This window comes from Orcinus orca, chromosome 4, assembly GCF_937001465.1.
Source record: "Orcinus orca chromosome 4, mOrcOrc1.1, whole genome shotgun sequence".
Lineage (NCBI taxonomy): Eukaryota > Metazoa > Chordata > Mammalia > Artiodactyla > Delphinidae > Orcinus > Orcinus orca.
Window position 1 is genome coordinate 86,370,549 of NC_064562.1, and position 18,827 is coordinate 86,389,375.

At 36.0% G+C, this 18,827-nt stretch overlaps 1 pseudogene; it reads left to right on the top strand.

Annotated features, from left to right (window-relative positions):
• The first annotated feature begins 1,723 nt into the window (after positions 1–1,723).
• Positions 1,724–15,425, top strand: LOC117200813 (peroxiredoxin-4-like; annotated as a pseudogene).
• Positions 15,426–18,827: the final 3,402 nt, after the last annotated feature.

Genomic DNA, 18,827 nt, shown 5'->3' on the forward strand with positions numbered 1-18,827 from the left:
AAAAATAAAAGCAAAACAAAACAATTGGGAGAGGTTATAGCTACAGATAGAAGGTCATCAAATTGGTTAGGAAGAGTCAATTGTTTAGAGGATAAAGCCAGAAATAAGTAGGCATTAATAGAGGCTAGTTTCAATAAAATGCAAAATGGCAAATCCAGCAGATGAGTGACAAGATGCCTAAGGTGATGGCAAAAGCCTAAGATTATGCCAGGCAAAGGGCAGTCAGCACTAGTGCATAGCAAGACTCCGATTACAGAAGGGGCACCAGAAACAGGACATTTGTTGTGCATATGAGTGAGTGGTAGCAGGGACAGCAAGGTGAGAGCAAGTAGATGATCACTCAGAGGAAACTGGTGAAGTAGAGAAGGGACATCATTTATAAAGACCTAGGGAGGCAAAAATGAGTAAAAGTATGAGGAGTGAAAGAATGTTAGTCAAAGCACCTCCCACAACATATATATTAATTACAAAGAAAAAGTTGGTAAACTTTATTGTGAAGAAACTAGCAGATGCCACCTTAACCAAGTGATCAAGATTCGCATCAGCATTGATACAAATCAGGATCATTCGTCATAGTACAAAATAACTGGCCTGTATCTTCAAAAATGCCAATGCTAGGAAAAAAAGAAAAAGTAAAGAATTGTATGAGATTAAAGGAGACTAAAGAAATAAGACTACTGGAGGTATGATCCAGGATTGTTTTTTTAGGTTTTTTTGCTATAAATACCATAACTGAGACAACAAAATCTGAATAAAAACTATAGGTTAGATACTATTATTGGTCTACAATAATTTCCTGATTTATTTATGGTAATTAAGCAAGATGATACACCGTTTCTTTAGGAAGAACACACTAAGGATTTAGGGGTGAAGGGGCATCAAGTATGCAGCTTAGTCTGAATTTATACAAATCATGTCTACATAGAGAAAGACAAGGATGAAGCAAGCATGGTAAAATGTTAACATTTGGGTGACCTGGGTATAAAGAAATTCTCTGGACTACTATACAAATTTATTTCTGTAAGTCTGAAAATATGTCACAGTCAAAATACAAAAGGGCTTTTCAACTAGGCAATGTTTCAAAGCAGGTACTCAGACCTAGGAAAGCAAGATGAGGGCCCACTTACTGGAACTAGGAAGAAACTGAAGTCTCAAGAACAAAAGAGTGTTACCAAAGACTTTTTATTGTTAGTAATAGAAATATAACTAAAATTCATTTAAACAAACAACAACAACAAGATTTTGTAGGGATACTAGGATAAATCACAGAATCAGTGGAGAGGCTGCAGAAACCAGGGAAGTTCTGGTAATCTCAGTGCCTAAAACTAAGCCAACGTTCTATGAATACATTTCTCAAACTCTCACCTTAGCTCATCTCTGAGTTTCTATCTGCCTCTTATAAGAGATTAACTCTCAGGGATAGACATTGATTTAACTGGCATTGGTCACTCACTGGACCTATCCTTTAGACGGGAGGATAAGCACTATGATCAAGCCTCTGTGGGTGGGGGTGGGGGGGTGGAGGCACTGCTACTGTGGAGTACTGTGATTGACAGCTGTATGACCAATCAGAGTTGCACTGGGTGATGGATCAAGTCCCTAAAGGTTAGGAGAAAGGTAAGTATTGTAATGTTACAACCAGAGGTATGGTTTGAGTGATGATTTACTCCAACCCCTCATCAAGGGTGGGCTCTAATTTTTCCAACCTAATGCACTGGATAGCATGCCTTGGACAAGGGTTGGTCGGGATGAACAGGTCACCCAATCAGAGCCAGTATGGTACAATGGAAATTCTTCTGAGGCTTCGAGGATGTTGGCAATACTCTCCTCCACTGAACTTGAACCTGAAAATTTGTAATAGGAGTAGCTGTCATCTTGCCACCACATGTAAAGCCAATACACCGATGAGACTTGAACAAGAGGAGAGAAAAAACTAGATCTTGGTGACACTTTTTGACCTCAAGGAGACCAAACTTGAAGCCAGTTCTACCACTGAATTAATTAACAGAGCCAATAAACGTTCTTGCTTATATCCATTTGGGGGTAGTTTTCTGTCACTTGTGTCAGAAATATCCTGATGCAAGTATACTATTAACAAAAGAAGAGGGAAACAAATACTTAGTGTTCCTGAAACACACACACACACACACACACACACACACACACATAAACACACACACATCAATGGAGAGTTTTCATCACTATGAGGAGAAAACAAGATCAAATCAAACACAAAATAAGCTTATCTTGATGGTGAATCACTGTAACTCAATTATTCTTCAGATCACTTGACAGAATCCATATTGATCTTAGTGTCTGGGGTGGGGCCATTTTTATAAATGAGGAGAAAAAAGCAAAAGAGTTTTGGGAACAGGGAACAAAACATGTGATAAAACAATCATTTTGACTTGAGAATTGAATAATTATTACACTCCTAAATTTACATGAGCCAAGGGAACTCATGTAGAAGACTTTCAAGAGATGCATACTTTCCTTAACCTATTAGCACCCATCAGTTTGAACAAGAATTCAGATTAGGTCTCAAGGAGTGCACTGATTGATGAATTTCAAAATTTACCTTCATTTCTGTCATTTTATTAACATCTCTAAAAGAGAGACAAACTTACGGTTTGAACAGTTAACAGATATTGGTCATTCACTGTTCTCAAGCCTTAATAAGATGTGAAGGCTGACATTTTGAAAATAATAAATGGCTGACCTACTACATCTCTCTGAGATGGTCGCTTAATATCTCTCTATTTCCATTTTCATCTGTAAATGGTTAATTATACTTTCCTACCTCCCATAAGAGCTATGTTAATTATTATTGGTAAAGCACTTAGGTTCCCATGGATAAGGGAGACGGTGTAAGGGCAATGTATTATCATCATCATTATCATTGCCCTGGGCAGCTGCTCATTAATGACTGAATTTCGAGTAAAAAACCCATGAAAGGTTTAATTGATATGAGACAGAAATTGGTCAACCTTAGCCACATTCACTGCCAAGTTTAAGTCCAAGGAGGAAAACTTCTCTTTAATTAGATCATCTCAAATGTCATCACAAAAGGAATACAATAGTTTTAAAGTGTTTTAACAATTCAGCATTCATTCATTTAGTGAACATTTATTGAACATGTTTGTTATGTGCCAGGCTCTGTCCTGGGTTCTGAGCATATAGTGCTGAAGAAAAAAAAATTGTCTTTGTGGAACTTAGCCTGTAAAGTGTGTGAAGCTTAAATTCACCTGGGCTATTGTTTTTTTTCTCTTCTGATCCAAATCGTACTTATCTTTTAAATTCTTTATCAAGTACTCTGTCCCTAATGCCACCTTCTATAACACATCCCAAACCACTTTTACTTTTTCCTTCTCTAGAAAAACATTTAGGACATATATTCCTAAACAATAAATTGTGGCACATTCTGTAAAACTTTCATGTTTGCCTACCATTTTCCCCTTAAAAGCACTGGATCCTTCAATTGCCCGAGGCACCAACTTAGCTCAGTACTGTATACATAGTGTGCTCATAAATGATTCCTTAATTAAATATGCAATACCTGTTATTAATATTTCTCTTATTTACTAACTAGCAAAGGGAGGCTCATATAATTCAATGAGAGTTTAGAAATCATTTCCAGGCATGTGCAACCCTTTGTTATGTAGCCAAGAAAGACCAGCGTTTGAAAAAGTATCAGATTTAGAAAAAAATATTTTCTGGCTCTGCTCCTTCACTGCCCACCTGCTATTGCAGGATTTCCAGTTTTGAGCACAACATTCCCTTCCAAAATCACTCCAGTCACCCTGCAGGGTATTTCCTGGACATCACGACCATGTCAATTAGCAACCACAGGGCATCCAAGAATTATTTCTTCTACCCTGGCCCTTTTTCGTACTGTTTCTGAGGCCTCAACTGTCTCCAAAGCTACATGAAGACACTTCATACCTACTTAAGTAGAGCCTCCTTTTTTCCAAGTACTTTCAGTGCTACTTCTGCTGAGCAGCACTGTAGCTACACACCCTAGAACACCGCCAATAACAAAGCAATGTTAAACTCTATCCAATGTTAGCGTCCCAAACCCAGGTGGTATGTTCAACAGGAAAGAAAAAAAATGCATGTTTCCTTTAAGAATATCTAGGAAATACTGATTTGAGTCTCTAAATGTTAAGAACTCTTGAGGCAAAACATCTCCATCAGTTTCTACATCTCTTGGTTGATTTCTCCCTTTTCTCGCTTACATTCCCAGCTCTTCTCCCTGCTCCCCAGATTATATAAATAAGATCCTAGTGGCTGGTCAAGGAACACATCTGATAAATAAACATCATCATGTGAGCAGATTCAATTCTGAACTCTAAAAATGTGGGATATGACCAAGCGTATCTAATTCTTTTAAGGTAGAATTATCTTCTGAAAAGTTCCTCTATGAAAACAGTTTCCTTACAGCATCCTCATTATCTGCCCTGAAACGAGCACATCTTAGGCTTAGGCTGAAAGCGACATGGACCTTAACACAATGACTTTTCTGTCCCCTTTACTGTTTTGTAGTGTCAAAGAACTGGAAAAGTATGGACCAAGCAGTCACTCTGCTTTGGTCACTCCACCACAATGACGTTTCAAATGTTTGAAGATTGTGGAAAAGAAGGTAAATTTTGCTTGTGTTGCTTTTAATAAATGGAAGCAATAAAAAGGTCAATTTAAGCTAGTTGCATGCTATAAAGCTGCAATTAATATTATTTAAGTTAGAAATAATGATGGGTATTGGGTGAAGTTAGTTGACATTAAAGGAAGAAATGACCAATTATTGCTCTTATCAATTAAATTATTGCACTCCTAAATTCTACCCACAAGCTTTCTCAAAGAATTATACACAAGGAACAGCAGCAAGATGAGAATCTAATACCACCCGATACCCTTATTTTAGCACTCTGTTAAAAGCTGAGTCCAAACACATGTTTTAGTCCTGGGATCTACTCTCTCCACCATTTTCACATCTCCTCCTCTCCCAAATTCAAATCTTGAGATCTTGGCTCATTCCTAATAGATGAACAGAGGAATGAAGTAAAAAATAAAGAAGCAAGATGGCTAGGTTCAATCTTAGCAATGCCAACTTTTGGAACAAGTCACTTAACTTCTCTGTGCCTCATTTTTCTCATCTGTGAAATGGGAATAATAATCATATCCACTTCATACTAGAGTTGTAATGAACGTATTAATGTTAAATGCTTCAAATAATGGATGATAAATAGTAAGCACTCAAATATTAGTTATAATAAGGATCATTATCATCATTACCATCATGACACCTTCATCACTACATACTCAACATTACACTACAGTCCCCAGTCCCACCTAATCGCTTATTCACACGCAAAGGGAAGGAAGCAAAAGAGAAAGATCCTTACTGGTTTTCTTGACCCACTTGGCCACTTTAGCTCACATGAAGTAGAAGTGAGCAATCAGATGATGTGATCTCCCACTTGGGCACAGCATCCACTCCAATGTTGCCCAGTTAATTATTGTGAACTTGAACAAACTGGCATGAACTTCTCCTTTAAAGACAATAACACAACCTGGTCAAGCAGTGGAGTGTCTGGGTATGAGGAGAAACTGGGGAATAATCCTCTTCTTCTTGTATTAAGTTAAATGTGGCTTTTGGTCGCAATGAGGCAGAACTATTTGTCATTGTGGGTAGCGGTTATATAGCAGTAGACCATCATTAGGCTAGGTATTTTTCTTAACACCTATGTATTTTACAGATATAGCTGTTTGAAAATGAGGCATAAGAAAAAATATTCAACAATATTTACCCCAGGATATAAAATCTCTTTTTTTTAAGCCAGTAGGATACCACCAAGAATTGAGATCTAGCTCATCAATAAAAACAAATGTATTATTATGGAAATCTATGGCTAAAGATTATTTTCTTCTAGTATACAATGTCAAAAACCTTTCATTATCAACTTGTATACTGAAGCAAATTGACATCCTGTATTTGATCTGGTAAAGCCTTCTCTCTTTCCCAAAGATATATGTGACATTCTTTTTTTAAGTTAAATTAAGATAAGTTTCTTCAAACCATCTTTTAAGAAACTTGAAAATACCTCCAGGGAAAGAGACAATTTGGAAGAAAAGGATGCCACCAACATACAAAATTTAAAAAAAAGGCCAAGTGTGCTTTTCTCCTTCAAGCTTGCCACTTCCTGTTTCAACACTCTCTTTTCTCTTACTTTCTGTATCTGGACCACCATATTTCCCTCTTAGAAAGACCAATATGAACCACTGTTATAACTAATTACTATTTCTTGTAAGACTTTAACTTACATAAAATGACATGCTTTTTATAAATTATTTTAAAGGTTAGAATTTCAGGCCAAAAGAAACATATTTAGAAGATTATATGCATTTGGTGATTATCCCTTCATAAATTTTAAGTAACCGCCAAAGACAATCAAATGTACACATTGCATGTGGACACTAAGACTTATCATCTTCCTAGTATTCTGCAACTGGGTAAAGGGCAATTCACGGTAATTACCCTCCCTTGCAGATGTGTCTTACCAACCCAACCAGGTTGTAGAGTTGGTTTTATATAATTTTCCATAATTCCAATAGTAGATACAATGGTTGAGTATATGTAATAGGGAGTAGTGGTAACCATGATGGAAAACAAAAATGAAATTAGCTCAAAGTACAACAAATGAAATTTGAATAAATAAGAGCTCTTGTCATAAGAATTGCTGAGTGTTGCAAAAGGTCACAAAATAAATTGCTAGGGGTGTTTATAGAAGGAACACTTTAAAATTATGACAACCCAGTGTTCCTCTACTTTATTTTCTAATATACCAACTTTAGAGTTTTGTCATAGCTAAGAACATATTTAATATGTTTTAAATCAAATGACTTAAAATAAGTTTAGCTTTCAAGAGGAACTGTTAAATTAATACCTTAAATGGAAAACTAGCACCATTAGGCATAAATGGAAGGTAATAAAAGTAAGTATGGTAAAAGAATCAATGTTATTAATTTTTCCACTTTATTTACTTAATTCAAGGACCATCACTGATAATTACACTAATATCACTGTGTGCTGACTTTACAATGTAAAATATGAGACATGTTTCCCCTGCACCTGATTCTTTATTGTAAAACACCAGATAATCTTGATCAAGTTTCTCAAGGAACAACTCTTAGAAGCTCTTCTGAAACTTGATTTGTTGTATTTGAGCACTTACTATTAACCATGATGTAGCCATTTCTCCTTCAGTAAAGTGATAGCACAGGTTCCCTGGTGATATGCTATGGACTGAATGTTTTTGTCCTCCCAAATCATATGTTAAAGCCCTAATACCCAATGTGATGGTATAATATAAGGAGGTAGGGTCTATGGGAGATAATTAGGCTTAATTATTTAAGCCTTAATAATTATTAGGCTTAATTATTAAGCCTTAATAATTGGGCTTAAATGAGGTCATGAGGGTGGAGCCCCAGGATGGGATTATAAAAAGAGCCACCTTATTTTCCTCTCTCCCTCTTCTTCCCCCACTCCATGCAAAGATACAGCAAGAGGGTAGCTGTCTGCAAACCAGGTAAAGGGCCCTCATCAGGAACTGAATCAGCTGGCACCTTGATCTGGGACTTCCCAGCCTCCAGAACTGTGAGAAATAAATTTCTGTTGTCAAGTCACTCAAATATTTCATTCTAATAGTCTAGAGTTAAGATATGGTATTAAAGAAATCTTCCACAAAGGAAATCCAAGGTACCATCTCTATGATGAAATTCAGAAAATGAAACAATCTTAGAAATTGTTTCCAAAAATTCACATAGAAGAACCATCTTCTGAATGACAAATACTTTCTTTAAAAGTCTATTCTGCAAGGCTTCCCTGGTGGCACAGTGGTTGAGAGTCCGCCTGCCGATGTAGGGGACGCGGGTTCGTGCCCTGGTCCGGGAAGATCCCACATGCCGCGGAGCGGCTGGGCCCGTGAGCCATGGCCGCTGAGCCTGCGCGTCCGGAGCCTGTGCTCCGCAACAGGAGAGGCCGCAACGCTGAGTGGCCCGCGTACCGCAAAAAAACAAAAACAACAACAAAAGTCTATTCTGCAGACAGAAGGCTGTTAGACCACCAAAATAACTACCCTTTAATTTTCTTAATGAATCTCCTTCATTTAAGATTAAGGTTTTAGGCAAATATTTATCTGCCTCAAATAAGCAGGTCAATTTTTAATTAATTATTGGAGGTGCACTAAAGCTGCTATAAGAAAATCTTATATTCTGTCCTCCAGGGAATGGATATATTTTTCAATGAATATCTTTATAAAAGTATCTAGATTATCTGAAGCATAGGTCTTTGGCCTGAAAAAAAATTTTAAAGATATGAAAATTTCCTTTATCATTTTTGGGTGTAGAAAAAATGCAAGCAATAATTCTGAACTAATACTGTATATTACATCATTCATTTATTCAAAATTACACAGTAAATGCTTTCTATGTGTTAGAAACTATGCTATGGGCCCAGGTTAGATAATTGGTGTACAATATTAAACCTATGTGATATATTACAACACAGAATAGTGTAATAATTCAATTGCTATCTGTGGAAAATAGAATATCTCATTTTTGCCTCATCTAAAGAGCCCATGTGTTATATATATTTTTTAATCAAATGCATCATAGGCAAAAACCCTCAGTATTTCTAAGGCAGGGGAAAAGTAAAAGAAAAAGAGACAGCTAAAAGAAATGGAGCATAAAGTGAAGAAGGGTCTTTGGAAAATTCAGTTCACAAAAAGCTTTCATGGTATGTAATTTATTCATGGCTCCTGCTGGACTGAGTTAATAGCATCGGCTTATTCTCTTGGTTGTAGTAGTCATCTCCTAAAATGTCTCAGCTCATATCCCGAGACAGGAGGCCTTGATGCTCAACCACAAAATTATCCCTCCAAAACAATATTCTGTATACCAAGAGGCTATGAAACAGGCAAACAGATGTGTCTGAGGCCAGCAGACCTCAGGGATTGCTTTTCTGCTGCTGAAATTCACTGGGCCCCCAGGATTCATCACACTGTTCCTCATCCACTCAATGTCCTCTATTTTATGTCTTTATTTAGAATATATGTGAAAAAGAAAAGCCAGAGCAATTATTTGATTATACAAAGAGAAAAAGACTCCACAACATAAAAGATGAGAGACTGAACTTTACATTTTCTGAATTTCTTACATATCATCATGTGTTCAAAACAGTATATACTCTAATGATATATTTGAGGAACTTTAGAAACATTATACCTACACTTATATAATCTATTTGTATAATATTTGTTAAGTGCTTCCATGTTCGTGATTTTATTTAGTCCTTGAAGCAACCCAAGTTCGTTCTTAACTTGCAGTAAGAAGTATTTTTATTCCTAATTTTTAGCAGAGATAAAATATCAGGAATATTTTAGAATATTATTAATTGGTAGTTAGTGGGTCTGAATCGAACCCAAGTTGCCTAAATTTCAGTCTAGGCATCTACTTCTGGCCGTTCCTCTCTGACACTTGCAATATGATTCAATATTGAATAGAAATCAGAGAAGTGGATGAACAAGTAACTGAAAAATCTCTCATTAACTGAGCTCAGTTATGTTGACTGTGTCCACTTTGCAGAAGATCTAAGAACGGCACCACCACTCAGATAGGAAATGGGAGTCCTAGCTTTAAAGCAGTAAGAAGCTATCTGACACAGTCTGGAAGGGTCTAGGAAAATAAAGTGAACAAACTTCATAGAGTCCACATGATGCCTACAGAAGCCATGTTCTAGATCACTCAATGAGAGCTCCGAGTAAAAATGCTAGCTCAGCCAAAATGGGAATCGTCCTTAGAACTGGTTATTGAATACAACTAGCAAAAATAAATTACTCAAAGAAGAGGAAAGTTAACTGTGCACAGGATATTTATGAGACCAAAGGCAAAGACATATTAAAGGGCAGAAAAGGAAGCATCATACAAGATGGGCTGAAACCTACAAAGTCCTATACGCAGTCAGTAGAAAAGTGCCTTCGTCACTCACAGTAGCCCCAGAAATCAAAAACAGACTTTCAGGGACAGATGGGCCAAGTCAAGAATAGAGCTCCAGGGATGGTTATAGTCTTAAAGTGCAATATTCAGGATTAGATTAGAAAGTAGGGCCTGGAGAGAGCTGAGACTTTCACCAAATTAAAAAAAATACTTGCTTAGTAACTCTACTTGGCACTAGGAGTTTATTTCTGTAGCATTTAAATCAATTCAGAAATCGTCTATCTACGGCTTTTTTTATGGTTGCAACAATATACATATTACATTCATAACTTTAGTGGTTTTACTCTTTTATTTCAGTATTAATGAGAATACCCAATTAATAAAATTGTCCAGGTTGATCTCTATTAGAGGAAGCTAACTGCTGTGATGAATAGTCTCCAAAATATACAGTGACTCAGTCATGATGGAAGTTTAATTTTTGCTCACATTAACAATCCAAAGAGGTGTTCCTGGAAAACATTGGATTCTTTTCAATAAGTGATTCAGGGATCCAGGCTCCTTCTGGTTTATTCTGAAATCCCCTAGGGGCCTCTCATCATTTGCATTTAGCCAGCGAAGGGGAAAGAGAGTGAAGAGAAGGCACATTACCTTCACAAAGGCTTGATCTGGAATGCACACATCGCTACTACTCAGACTTTTAGCTAGAAGCCAGTCACATGGCCACACCTGACAGTAAATGAGATTGGGAAATATTATCTACCTATGTCTCCAAAGAGAAGCAACAAGAAGAACATGGATTTGAGTGAATTTTGTAGAAGTTTTTGCCAAAGTATCTTCTTCCATTACATACATGGATGCCTGGTGAGCTCTAAAAGTGGTAGTAGCAACAATATAAGACTGAAGTACATTTAAAACAAGGGACAACCAAACAAGCTTGAAGTGCAATATAGTAAGTACCAACCAAAGCAACAGAGCTAAGTAGACTTCTAATGCCTAAAACACAGCCACAGCCTGAACCTCTTTCTTTATTCTAATATATAAATATTTGCCCTTGTTCTCTCATATGCTGTATTTCAATATCTACAGATAGGGACATTCACGGATAAACTGTTTCTTTTGGTCATGTACGTGGTACCTTTCTGTAATTTGATATAAGGGATAAAGACAAATTGGGGAAGACATACATGTCTAGAAAAAACTCAAACTAGCTGTGAAGTTTTCCAGCATTAGTAGACTGACCCTGATGTCATAATTTTGCGTAAGTCAAAAAGAAAAAGAACAAAGATTTAAATGAGACCCACTGAGGACATGCATCTCCAGATGACAGGCAAGGTTGTAGGGTAGAGAAGGCAGGCTGCATTTGCAGGCCGGTGCCTCTGGTCTTCTGTGATAATTCTGTGCCTATTGAGATTGATGTGATGTTTGGAGGGAGCTAACTGAGAGGCTGTTGTGTAAACTGGGTAGGGATTTAATCCCTTGGAAGTAAGTTTGAGATCGCAATTAACATTCCCATGACATCAGTTAAGTATTTGAAGGTTAATAATACTTCCTAAAATTCTGCAACCAATTGAGGACCTTGTTCTTCTCAAGGACTTCAAAGCTGGGAAAAGAAACAGTGCCAGTAACACAGAAATTTTCCAAAATTCAAGGGGAAAATGGATGTGGTTTAAGCAGAGAATGGAAAGTCAGCGGTTAGCGAATTACAGCCAGCTGAGGATGCCAGCTTCCCGTTGCACGTACACCCAGGGTTTTGAATCATTTGATCACTTGCCTCCGGACTGTGCATCTCTGGTCAGGAAGGCGAGCGTAACAGTCACAGCGAGAAACAACCCAACTGCAAATCTAGAAATCTCACTTTCAACACACAAAAAGGTACTGAAGAGATTGAGTCAGTAGCAATACCAAGTCTTTTATTCGTACACTTATTTCCTTTTATGATAGGGATAGAATTAGGCTATGATTACCAACATTAGGGGATTAGAGTAAGTTGTTTTCACTTTAATTTTCCCCTTCTCCATCCTCAAATATAAAGAATATATTTCAAAAGAAAGGTAAATTTTATGTCCATTGCAGGGCAGCAGATAATAATTGGGGTGGTGGAGTGAGATGATTATATCGTTCCTGGAAATAGAGACACCTTCAGGTGTTCTTTTTGAATCACTTGAGATTCAAGAGTTAGATCTACCAACCTGTACTTTTCTCAGATTCATCTCACTTTAATTTCTATATGGACTTTTCTAGCCAGCTTTAGAGGAATTGGTCAAGTACATACATATATACACATATATATATATGTATATATATATATAAAATACATACATACACACACAAGAATATGAATTGGAGCACAAAGAAACATTAGTAAATTGGCTCAAGATGTTATGTGAACCTAGATCGTTCCATCCTAAAATCCTCAAAAGAATAAAAAAGACAAAGTATCAATCTAATGAAACTGGATTTACAAACATAACTGAATGATTTTTGTGTCAAGAAATTTTTTTAAAACACTGAAATATTCTTCATTTTTCTTTAATTTTTACTTTTACTTTCCTGGAAAATCTACTCACATGAAAACCATGCAAATGAAAAGGCTCAAGACTTTGACATTATAGAATTGTAATATTTTAAAAATAAATTTCACTGCTGCAAAAGCAATTGGAATTTCCACATTCTTTAGTAAACAGTCCAAGGAATAACTTGAGCTTAATATTTAAAAATTTAAATTTTCATTCATACATTTTGGGACATAACTGTATACAGAGCTGTGTTGTATAAGTTTGACGGACATCATTGATAACTGCATTAGGGACAATATCTTCAGCCTTTTTGTTCACATTACATTAAATAAATGTTATAATTTTTCTGCTACTTTACCTTTCATAGTATTAATTCTGGATCAAAGCATAGAAATGTTACTTGCTTTTCAATTTATTTGATCTTCTCTAAAAGACTTAGGCTATTTGAATTGAAAGTGTAAGTGATTCAAATGTGAGTGAGGAGAATTTCTGTTACCTAAAATACAAATCCAAATGGTAAAATAGCATGCCTTATATCATAAGCAGATCTAAATAGATGGAAAAATACAAAATGTCAATATATTCAAAACTTGGTTTTAAATTTTCATTTCCATTTGGTTTGAATCATATTTTATTGTTGCAGAATAAACTCTGACTTTCTCGAGATATTTTAATCATCTAGTAAAAAACATTAGTGCTCTATACCTTTAAGTTACCTAATTTTAGAATAAAGAATCTTTAACTCCCTCTCCCATTTATTGTGGTCATCTGTACATTTCAATATGGGCAATAACAGAAAGTTTCTCTATTATAGTACAGTAACAACGTTTGAATAAAAAGCTTGCATTAATTTTGTAACATTTTTCTTCTTGACTTTCAACTCATGGAAGCATGACATCTTTTGCCTGTATAATTGGGTTTTTGTGTGAAAAACAATTTTTGAACTGGCACTAGAGAACAAATTTAATTAAAGACACAACTCCTGTAATGATCACAACATCTGTGCCATGGCTAAATAGTTCTTACTGCTTACATTTCTATGACCTTTATTTGAGAATCTACATAAGCTTCATTTAGCTCATGATATTGGACAGTTATCTGCAATTCTGAAATCTACTGAAGCAATTTGATAACTATATATAGTCCATGTAAAGTTAATTATAACAAGTAACTAGAAATTTTAAAATTCTACTTTAACAAATTACATGTAATAAAAATAAAACTCGAGGTAAGGAAAATTAGTTAAAATAATCTGATCTAGAGAAGCTTTATATATTTAAAAATCATCTTCCCATAAAATTATTACTGGAGAACCATAAAGTTTTTGGACTGAGAATTATGTCTTCCTTCTTTCATCTTTATAATGGAGGAAAGAGGTGTTAACATGTGAATATAGACATGAACATATATTTAATAAGGGAGGAAATTCCTATACTCCAAAAAAAGTCAAATAATGATTAAACTGGGAAAAAGAAAAAAATGTAATGTAGGATTTTTGTTTTGGGGAAAAAAGAGAGGTGCGTGTTCAGAGGAAAGATATAGAAAGAAAGGTCCTATTTCTAAGGAGAGAAATTAATCAGAGAACCTGGTTAGAGAAGATAGGGAAATGGGGAAGTAGATTTTATTTTATACCTTATACACTCTATATTTTAAATTTTTTACAATGCCTATAAATTCTGTTTTCAGCGTTAAAAGAGTATTTTCAGTGTAGTATTTGAGAGCTGACATTTTTAGAATATACCCTAAAAAAGCAGTCAATAAATGGGTTATTGAGAAAGTGTAGGAACACATAAGTGTGGACACGTGTGTATCAACATAGCTAAAGCCAATAACATAAACAAATGGAATGTAAAAAATGTAGCCAAGCCAAAACACAATAAATTACCTTCATAACAACTCTAAAAGAGGGACCAAGCAGAAAAACATTTATCTATTCAGCACTGCCCAAGTCAGAGAGACACTATAGAATTCAACTGATAACCTGAAAAGAAAGAATTTATTTAACAACCAAAACCTACTAGAGTATAAGCTTTGTGAAGGTTAGGGACTTCAAACTACTTTCTTCATTGCCATATCTTTAGCCCAGAAAAGAGTGCCTTTTATTAAGTAGATGCTCAGCAAATATTCATCAAATGAATGAATGAGTAGGATTCACACTTGGGGCACAGAAGTACAGATGTCCAGGATGAAATATTTCTCTTGATATGCTAACTGACCTTGATCCCATGCCATGTCCAAGGAACCTTACCATTAGTGAGCCATTCTTCCAGGCAAAAGTGGTACATGTAACCACTAGATAGTTTTAGCCTCCATTACAAGTTATGTAGTTGTCATTTCATTTAATTACTCAATAATTCAAAATATGTTCTCCCTAACCTCAGGGAAGCCTCCCTGGTATTGGTATTTGGCTACTCCATACACATCAGCAAAACCAAGATCTCAAAGCCAGAACCTTATTGAGAAAGAAGAGCTCATGTGAACTGATTATTGTGTACAACCCTGGAATTTTTTCTTTTACTTACTTGATTTCACATTTTATGTCCAAATGAAATTATTGTTTTTTGTGATAGAATTGAGTGATTCAGATATATAAATAAGAAAATGATGGCATGTTCTCTTGATTCACAGGATGCTCATTTGACTTGCATCATCCTTTCTCAGAACAAAGACTTGGAACAAGGATGATTTCACTTCCTTCAGATCTCACGTAACAGACTTCAAAGGATTATGGGTATATCTAGACTATTCAGGCCATACTCTTAGAGGTCACTTCAATATTGATGATAAAGGAATCCTAAGACAGATGATAAGGAATGGTCTTTCTGTTGATAGGTCACTTAAATACTACTTTTGGTCCAAGCATCCCAGAATACCAACAAATGAAAAGTCTGACCTGCCAGTTGGAAACTCAGCAAGTAAACAATAGTCCCAGATATAACTAAAAAACTGAATCATTTTGATACACTAAATTGGAAAGTACTTCTTCAGGTCATGCTATGCTGTCTGGTTTAGAGGTCTTCAATAAAGTTCAAATTTATACATTAAAATTAATTAAAGTATTATAAATAAGAAATGTTCTTGCAAGTCCTCAAATACACCAGGTTGACCCTGCCTCAAAGCTTTGCATTTACTGTTCCCACTGCCTGGAATAATTTTCCTCCAGAGTTTCATAGCCCACCCTCTTGCTTTGTTTAATTTCCTCTGCTCATTGAAGATTTCCCTAGACATCCTCTTCATAAAAGAAACACTACACACACTCTCTCCCTGTTTAACTTGCCCTGTCATACTTTCCTCCACAGATCTAATCGCCATGTAACATTCCTATGAAACTTTTCCTAAGCTGAATTGGCATAAAGTGAAGAAGCAATTACCTTAGGACACATCTTGCTAACAGATGCACAAAATCAATCAAGATAAAGCACAGATGCTCACAGACACAGTTCAAAGCTATGGCAGCTTGATGCTGAGTCTGGTTCCCAGGAAGGCACTTGGCAGTGCCTCTCTCTCTGCATAAGGTGTGTGCTGCCTCTATAAGGGCTCAATGCAAAACAAAGGCTGAATGCTATATTTGCTTTTCACTTTTTGGAAAAGTGAAAATTCTCTTTGGATTTCTTTCCATTAGTGAAAACAGGTACTAATGCAGGGTTTTTGCAAAAGTGAAGTGGTGTAAAGCAAACTTTCAAAAAGTGGGGGAGATCTATACTTTATATTTGCATTATTTTACTGTCTACCTCCCCTACTAGAATGGGTTTTCATGAGGGCTGGAATTTTTGTCTACTTTGTACTTTGCTATGTCCTTAGCACCTAGACCCATGCCTAGTACATAGCAAGCACTCACCAATATTATTTAATGAATGAATGAGGGTTGTCCCTCGAGAATCTGACTGCTTCCAAATGCAACAACTGTATCCCTTGTCTAGATTTGAAATGGCAAGGTCAAAGCCAAAGCCTTGGACTACAGAAAGGACCCCAAAGTACTACCAATTTGTGAAGCACCTCTGGGATGTCAGCTGTCTTCCTTACATAAAATTTCTCAGTTTCTTAGCTTTATCGAATTATATGGTACTTATATGGTTCCGAGACATTTAAATGGGTTTTAAAATGTTAGTTTGCTGTTAGTCTTGATAAATAAATATTAAGAAAAATTCCCATATTTTTATTACTTGTGAAAATCTATTTCCACATTTGTAAAACATGATAGAAGTGTTTTTGAAGCTCAAATAAAATATAGACAACAGTGCTTCAAAATTATAAGAATGTATCTTTCAACGTTGTTATTTTAACACATTTATTGGAGCAAAATTTCATAAATCCTATTTAAATAGTTTTCTCACATTCAATCATCAGTTCATTCAATAAGTATTTATTGCACATCTGCTACATTTCAAAATATCCTAGGGAGAGAGTGCTAAGTAAATAGGTATTTCATGTCCTTTTGAGGTTTACATTCCAGTGTGTATATATAGAGAGTGGGAAGGACAATGAGAAAAATATATACCATATGTATTAGTTTTCAACTGCTGCTGTAACAAATTATCACAAACTTAAAACAACATGAGTTTATTATCCTACAGTTCTTTATGTTAAAATTTCAACACAGGTCTCACTGGTCTAAGATCAAGGTGTTGGCAGAGCTGCATTCCTTTCTGGAAGCTCTTGGAATTAGTTTCACTGCTTTTCTTGTTTCTAGAAACTTCTCACATGGGTCCCTTCCTCCATCTTCATGGGCAACCACATTGTACCCCTCTGATTATCTTTACACAGTCCTATCTCCCTCTGACTTCAGCTAGGAAACGTTCTCTCTGCTTTTAAGGACCCATGGGATTAGACTGGGTTTACGCATACGATCCCAAATAATCTCCCCACCTCAAGCTCCCTAACTTAATCACATCTGCAAAGTCCCTTCTGCCATGTATGAGAACATGTTCACAGGTTCTGAGGATCAGGACACAGGTATCTTTGGGGGCCATTATTCTTCCTACCTCACCTTATCAGAATATGAAGGCTATGAAGAAAAATAAAGCAGGGTGAAAGCAGCCAGAGAGACATGGGGCCACATTCCCTTTACTTAGCTCTCCTGGGAATATCTAAAAATGTCAGATTAGTATTTTTCACACAGATTTTAAATGAAATAAACTGAAAATATGACACAACATTTATCAAACATCTGAAGTGTAGGCCGGTGTCACTCACTGTCTACAGCGCCATCACCCACCTTTAGTCAAAACCAATGCCTTGTCCTACAGACTCCCCATGGCGACCAGACCACCATGGAACTCCAACACACTTTTATCCTCTTCAAGACATCACCACCTTTTTGGCACAAAGCAATCTCCTGAGCACTTATGAAGCAATCTGTTGTAGTGGCCACCTGCCAGAAGAGCTAAGTCCCTGCAATCATTGCTGGCTGCTTATTTGGATCTTCTTCAAACCCCAGCAACAAACCCTTTCCAAATCCGCATGAGGGATGGGTGAAACCCCCTAATTACTGTTGCTAAATATGTTTCTCCTTATTTGTTTCCTTATTTGCTCTCTTAACTTGAATATTGTCCTGTGTTCTTAGTTTCTCCTAAGGATCCTACACCCTTTAACCCAAGCACTCTACAGCTTTGCTCTCTGCCTTTTTATACTATTAATAGCAAGGGTCCTTATATCACATATGACTGGAATTAGGAGGCATCACCAATGTAATCACCAAGGCAGCTAAACGTTAATTCTCTGTGTACGTTTTTAAATTGACAATGTTTAATTAAAAAAAATAAAATGCATATATATTTTCTTTAAATAGAAGATATTGAAAATAATTACCCTTCCCTTGGATTAAGGGCATAATTTCAGCCATTAATTATTGCATTCTGTTGTAATAGAGTGGGCTTTTTTTTTCCCGCACTTTCCCACATAGTTTAACCTATATGCTGATCCACTTATTTACTACCTACTTGACTTTCATAATCTCTGATTCCTAATCTATCATGTGAATAAATGTAGAGCCGAGCGTATCAAAATAGTTTGAAAACCCCAAAGCAATAAACAAAAAAAAAATGGCCTTAGAGATTTCATCCAAATACAGTATGTCAACTTGGACGTATCTAACTTTCTACTGTGAAAAGTGGAGTTTCATTATTTCATATTATTTCTATGGTCAAAATTGTAGCTTCTACACTTACTTCTTTTGCAACAACATTAACCTGAACTGGTTATTTTATTATTGCACTGTAAACTATGTTAAGAAATGAACTCTCCTACACTGCTACTTGTGTAAAAACACAGAGGGATGCAAAAATAGTCTCTGCACAGGAAAAAAAAGAAAAAAAGGAAGCT